We start from the raw sequence: 7,500 nt of genomic DNA on the forward strand, positions 1-7,500 counted from the left end.
GTTGATTCACTCGATGGTGGCTCATCTGGATGCGGTCACCAGTCTAGCGGTGGATCCCAACGGTCTCTATCTGATGTCTGGTAGTAAGTACTCCACAACATTAGCTTTACTCTACACAGAGATGCTGAACACTAATGGTGTTCTTTTATCAGGTCATAAATGGCTCATAAATAGGTCAAAGAAAACCTGATAATTTTCTTGCATTTTCAGGTTTTTCTTATAATAATAATAAGTAGGGCCATGTTAATTTAATGCATTATTTGGTGGAAAAAATATGTTGACATTATTAATGCATTTAATATAGCCACCCTACATTTTTTGAACGAATCGAGTCAATGTTCGTGTGTCATGGGTTCAGTTCCCAGGGAACACACATACTGGTAAAGAAATGTATTGCCTGAATGCACTGTAAGTCTAAAAAAGCATCTGCGAAATACATAACTGTAAATGTAATGATTCAGTGACTCATTCATAAAAACAGTCACTTGCTTTGTTTTTTGAATGAATCCCCGTTTTTGAACAAATTGGATGAGTCAGTGATTCAATGACTCATTCGTAAAGACAGTCACTGGCTCATGAATCAGCTGTTTGAATGAATCGAGTGAGCCAATGATTCAGTGACTCATTCATAAAAACAGTCACTTGCTGAATTTTTTAATTAATCTACATATTTGAACAAATCGAGTGAGTCTGATTCAGTGACTCGTCAATGCAGCGACTTGCTTTGTTTCTGAATGAATCCAAATTTTTAAACAAATTGTCTGAGTCAGTGATTCAATGACTCCTTCGAAAAGACAAAGACAGTGACTGGCTCATGAATCAGCTGTTTTAATGAATCGAGTGAGCCAATGATTCAGTGACTCATTCATAAAAACAGTCACTTGCTTCATTTTTTAATTAATCTACATATTTGAACAAATCGAGTGAGTCTGATTCAGTGACTCGTCAATGCAGCGACTTGCTTTGTTTCTGAATGAATCCAAATTTTTAAACAAATTGTCTGAGTCAGTGATTCAATGACTCCTTCGAAAAGACAAAGACAGTGACTGGCTCATGAATCAGCTGTTTTAATGAATCGAGTGAGCCAATGATTCAGTGACTCATTCATAAAAACAGTCACTTGCTTCATTTTTGAATGAATCCATATATTTGAACAGATGGAGTGAGTCTGTGATTCAATGACTCATAAATGCAGTGATTCAGAGTCAGTGATTCAGTGACACATTCATGAAACATAAATCTGCTATTTGAACGAATTGAGTGAGTGAATGAATCATTGACTCATTCATCAAGACGGTCACTTGCTTCATTTTTTAATTAATCTACATATTTGAACAAATCGAGTGAGTCTGTGATTCAGTGACTCATTAATGCAGCGACTTGCTTTGTTTCAGAATGAATCCACATTTTTAAACAAATTGGCTGAGTCAATGATTCAGTGAAAACTGATTCATAAAAACACTCACTTCATTTTTCAATTGATCTACATATTTGAACAAATCAAGTGAGTCAGTGATTCAGAGACACATTCATATACCGTATAAATCTGTTATTTGAGCGAACTGAGTGAGTGAATGAATCAGTGACTCATTTATCAAGACGGTCACTTGCTTCATTTCTGAATGAGTCCATGTTTTTGAACAAATTGGCTGATTCAGTGATTCAGTGACTCATTCGTAAAGACAGTGACTGGCTCATGAATCAGCTGTTTTAATGAATCGAATGAGTCAATGATTCAGTGACTCATTCATAAAAACAATCACTTCATTTTTCAATTGATCTACATATTTGAACAAATCGAGTGAGTCAGTGATTCAGAGACACATTCATATACCGTATAAATCTGTTATTTGAGCGAACTGAGTGAGTGAATGAATCAGTGACTCATTCATCAAGACGGTCACTTGCTTCATTTCTGAATGAATCAGCCGTTTGAACAAATCAATTGAATGAATCACTCATTAACACAGTGACTCCACGCCATCTACTGGTGGTTTATATTTCAATAATCATTTAAAAAAGCGTTATTGTATATATTTCTGAAATGTTTTACTGTTTTGTAATGTCTGTTCGATGAGCGGATGTTGATTGTGTCTCAGGTCACGACTGCTCGGTGCGTCTCTGGAACATGGAGAGCAAGACGTGCATCCAGGAGTTCACGGCTCACAGGAAGAAGTTCGACGAGTCCATCAACGACGTGGCGTTCCATCCCACCAAGTGCTACATCGGCAGCGCGGGAGCCGACGCCCTCGCCAAAGTCTTCGTATGACCTTCGACCTCCGACCGAAACTGCCTCCACAAACTCCTGCGCGGTGAGGCCTGAACACGGACAGAAAGGCCGAGACCGTGACCTCTGCTCTGATGAACCGGGCAGGCCTGGGTGCTCGAGGGGAAGTCAACACACACGGAGGAACATCTCCGTTCAGCCTCACAGGAAGTTGGGTGCTTCCCACACTTCTATAGTTTTTCCTTGAGTTTCTCTTCTCCTCCTCCATCTCTGGTTTTCCCGTCTAGCGTTCGCTCTTTTTAAATCGACGTGCCTTTTGTTTCAAAACGTGGATTCTCTTCGAGGGAAAACAAACCTCGTCGATGTTTCAAACTCATTAAATGCATCATATTATTCAGATGGAAAGTTAAGCTCGGTTAAATCCTAAACCAAAACGGACGAAATGCATTGAATTAAAAGACTCAAATTGAATGCTTCTCATGTCTAAATCGAATTGTACATAATATAACATAAAAATAACTCTTGCAGCTCAGACAAAGTACTAAATTTCTACATGTTTGTGTTCAAAGTCATCTCAACGCAGTGATGTTGAGACAAAATCTCAATCATTAGACTAGATTTAGAGCCGTTTCTGAATATTCGTTGAACTTCGTCAAAGTGATAATGCGCAAAAGTCTTATAATAGTGTTGCAGTTTTTGACAAGCTGTACTCATAACAGTACAACGATTCAGAAGTCTATATTTGTCTGAGATCTGTATGTTTATTTATTTTTAAGGCCTTGTTTTGCCTGAAATGCCAAATGCATTAGGATTTAGCTTAAAGAAGGGACGAGCGGTTGTAGTTAAATACCTTCATCTGGTTCCTCTAACATCACATCGCTCACTCATCCCGTCTCTTTTAGGTGAAAATGATTTGAAATCTATTTTATATGTGATCTTTTGAAGCGGATACTAGTGTTTTTTATCATTTTATGGTTGCAAACAGACCGAAACCCGAGGTTCCTGCAGGTCGAGGATTTTTATTTAAAACTCTTCTTGTTTATTTGAATTTGTCTGTTATTACTTGAACTGTGTGCGTGTGTGTGTGTCTGCTTTTATTGGGAATTGTTTGCTTTTAACTGATGACATGAGCACTACAAGTCGAGCGAAGTGTTTGTGTGTTTGATTCAGGGCTGTGAAAAGTGTTCGCTTGTCTACCAAATGATGATAAAGGACTAGTTTAGACAAACACGAAGAAATGAAGTAATCGCGAGATTTTTTTCTGCCACATTTTTTTTTTTTTACGTTATTGCGATTTTTTTTTTTATCTGAATTTTTAGTTTATATCAAACAATTTGGGCATTCAGGTTGTGAGATGCAAAATCGTGAGATAAAACGCGAAAAAAAAATCTTCTGTTGCGAAAGTTAAAAACGGAATTGCGATTAAATTGCCATAAGTCGCAATTACCTCTTACATTTTTTTATTATTATTATTCTGTGGCCAAAAAAATACAAAAAACTTTTGTGAATTTTCTAAAAATTCTGAGTTTGTATCATTTGTTTATATTCGAATTGCGAGATAAAAAATTGGAAATTACCATTTGAGTTTTTTTTTCTGTGAATTGTAAAATGTAAATTCGAAATTCTAAGAAAAAAATACAGAATTGCATGATGTAATTTAGAATTGTGTGGAAAATTGCAAAATTATATCCTGCAATTCTTCATTTTCTATATTACGAATATATATTAAACTCATAATTGCAACAAAACTCGCAATTCTGCGAAAAAAAATCTGAATTGTGAATTTACATCTCACAAGTTTATACCTCACAAATAAGACTTTTTTCTCAGATATCTGAGATTTATATTTTAATTGTGAGTTTGAAAGTTAGAATTGTATATATATATTCCGTTGCGAAAACGTCCTTCCATACAAATTCATGACTTTCTGCATAAAACACCGCGATGAATGTCTGAGCTGCTCTTTTTGATTTCCTGCAGTGTTTTAAATCCAAGGCGCGTTTGATGTTAAGCTCGTACACAGACGGCTGATTTGGGACGTTGATAGGGAACAGCGAGCGTGTTTTCGTACTAGTAAATATATTTTCTCATTTCGTTCATTTTGGTGCGTATTAATTTTAGATATATAAGAAAGAATCTCGGTTTGTATAGTTTTAAAGTATTGATCAACAATCTATTTATGAACCAGAATACAGTGTATATTAACTTGTGAAGCTAACAGTGAAGATTAACCAACATTTGAGATACTAGTCGCGTGGGAGAGATTAGTTTGCGCCACCTGCTGGTCAGAGATGGGAACTCGGCTACTGAAGATACTGAAGTGCTATTAATTAACGCGATTTGATTATTTGGTTACTGATCGATTGACGTGCTTACCGGAAACAACAGATTATTCGAAAGGGAATGTTGATGCGATGTGATTGGACGAGTGGACGGTGACATCACGATGGGATCTACTTTTAACCCTTTGGTTGTATAGAGAGAGTTTGGAAAGATTGTGTTAATAAATGCTATACTCCTCTTGTACATATTTTATCATTGATATTACAGTTTATTCTTGATTTCTTGTTGTATTCTCTTTTTTTTCCCCTTCAGATGGACATTTATCAATATAATACAATAATAAAAAATATGTTGTAATTCACTTGTGTTTGGTTTTTGTGTTTGATGGTTTTTCCTTTTACAGGTTACTGAAAATGCCGGCTTTTCTTTAAATATTGCGTATATCATTTAATATTGTATTGTAACCGCTTTTAATAAGCGAGATTTTAATCTATACTATGATTTGTACTGTGTATGATTTAAATGAATAGTATTAACTAATGGTTTCTTACTGGCCCGTTAAACTCCACAAGCAAAACAAGCCCTGCAAATGAATAAAAACACATATTATAGAGACACTTCTTATTTAATGGTATTAAATAATTAGTTAATTGCATTTAATATACTATTATTGCGATAAAACATGCAATTGGTTCGTAAAAGGTGTTTTTATGCACGCCTGGCTTGAGTTTTTTGTTGCATTTACACAGTTCTGACCAGCAGGAGCAATTTGTTCAATTGATTCAAAAGATTCGGTTCGCCCATCACGAGTCCACAGTTGAAGGGGACAGATGCTGTTGCAGTAGTTCAGTTCAGCCACCAGATGGTGCTGCAGGACACATTTGAAACTACTAAACTTTTAACTAAAAGCAATTAATGCCAGAAATAATTTATGTATACTACTAGTAGTAGTAGTAATAATATATTTTATTACGTTTTATTTCTTATATTTTATATATCTCATCTCTTCTAAGAGTTACGTCTATATATATATATATATATATATATATATATATAATGCATTATTTTGATATAATATGAATAGTAATTATTATTTATTTCTTTTTATATCTTATTTAAAAAAAACATTTTTGAATGAGCCTTTGTAAAACACCATATAAAAGTTTGGGGTCAGTATTTATGATTTTTTTATTAATACTTTTATGCGTCAAGGATGCATTAAATTGATCGAAAGTGACTAAATTTACAAACATTTATGTTACAAATGATTTCTGAAGATCATGTGACACTGAAGACTGGAGGAATGATGCTGAAAATACAGCTGCACATCACAGAAATAAATTACACTTTAACGCAGATTCACATAAAAAGCAGCTGTTTTATATAATAATAATATTTCACAATTTTATTGTATGATCGAATTGCATGTTAACATTAGTTAATGCACTGTGAATTAACATTAACAATGAACGACTGTATTTTTATGAACTAACATTAACAAAGATTAATAAATGATGTAATATATTGTTCATTGTTTGATCATGTTAGTTGATACATTAATGGAACCTATTGTAAAGTTTAACCAAATTATTGTTGTATTATCAGTTTTTTTTTTTCTTTGGACATTTATGATTTTGATACAGTTTAATAGCCTACATTTGTGAGTGTAATAGATTTTAAATAATTTAAGTAATTTTAATAGAGCAATTTATCTGTACTTGCTTCAGTGTCCCATAATTTTTCTGAAATATGATATACTTTAATTTGTGATCCAGCAAATTTTTGAAAAAAATTGTACTCAAAAAAAAAAAAAAAAACCTTCCACAAGAATGTTAAATTGATTTTTTTTTTTTTTTTAAAGATAGTAAACTCAATTATATTGTAAAATGTAAGAAATTATATTTTCAAAGAGAATATATATATATATATATATATATATATATTACTAAATAAATGCGGTATTTGAGCATGTCTAATTAAATATATATATATATATATATATATATATATATATATATATATATATATATATATATATATTTCTTTATTGAATTAAAACCTTACTGATCCCAAACTTTTGACAGGCAGCGTATATATTTGTATTTTTACATTGATTTATTTGTGCTGTTGTTCTTAATTTGTATGTCTGGTTATTCTTGTGAGTCAGTTTGTCTAACAGTTAGGTTAAAGTTAGAAGGGAAAAAAACTAAATAAAAAATGAAGGTTTAAAGATAAAAAATATTTAGTGGTTGTTGGTTTTCATGATTCCAGTACACGCCCATGTTTTTTCTGCAACATACTTTGGTTAAAACTCCTTTGGTCACGTAAATCAACACACTTTTACCTTGTCACGACAGTTCTGTTAACATTTTGCTGTTTCAGTGCATGTCTCTTTAAATGATAATGAGCTCTGCTCGCCCCGCCCCTCTTTTCCGTTACATCAAAAACCAAACGAATTCACTGCATCCTCAGTGGCTCTGTTATGTTCACTTTTCCCTCCAGCTACAAAACACTTGCATTGCTTATGAGGACAACACAACTGGCTGAGGGTGGAGATATGCTAATACAGGGACCGCCCATCAGCGGCGGTGGGCGGGGCCTGAGCAATATGACGTCATACCACTCATAAAATCAAAACGCTTGATAATTGAGACTGTAAGTTTTTGGGGATTATAAAAAGAAGTGAATAGATTTATATGACTGTAGGGCGGGTGTTTCCACACACTCATTTATATATGTTTATAAACACCATGTAAAGGTGAATTTTGCATCTGATCGAGATAATTCAGCTGAACCTCATAAGAGAATGACATCATTAGAGTTGGTGAATTACATTTAAATTTTGCATGAACACTTTTATTCTCATGTAAATGCAAGACAATTCTTAATTTCAGTTTTTTGGTGATATTAAATCACTGACTCGACACTAAAGCTGCAGGAATGGAAAGAGAAACATCAAATTACAGAACCTCATAAAAGACACATAAGAA

General features: G+C 33.7%; 1 pseudogene; it reads left to right on the forward strand.

Moving 5' to 3' along the window:
• The window catches only part of LOC113084880 (striatin-like), a 29,705-nt pseudogene extending 24,834 nt beyond the window's left edge, over nucleotides 1–4,871 (forward strand).
• The last annotated feature ends 2,629 nt before the right edge of the window (nucleotides 4,872–7,500 follow it).

Source organism: Carassius auratus, unplaced genomic scaffold (genome assembly GCF_003368295.1).
Source record: "Carassius auratus strain Wakin unplaced genomic scaffold, ASM336829v1 scaf_tig00040859, whole genome shotgun sequence".
Taxonomy (NCBI): Eukaryota; Metazoa; Chordata; class Actinopteri; order Cypriniformes; family Cyprinidae; genus Carassius; species Carassius auratus.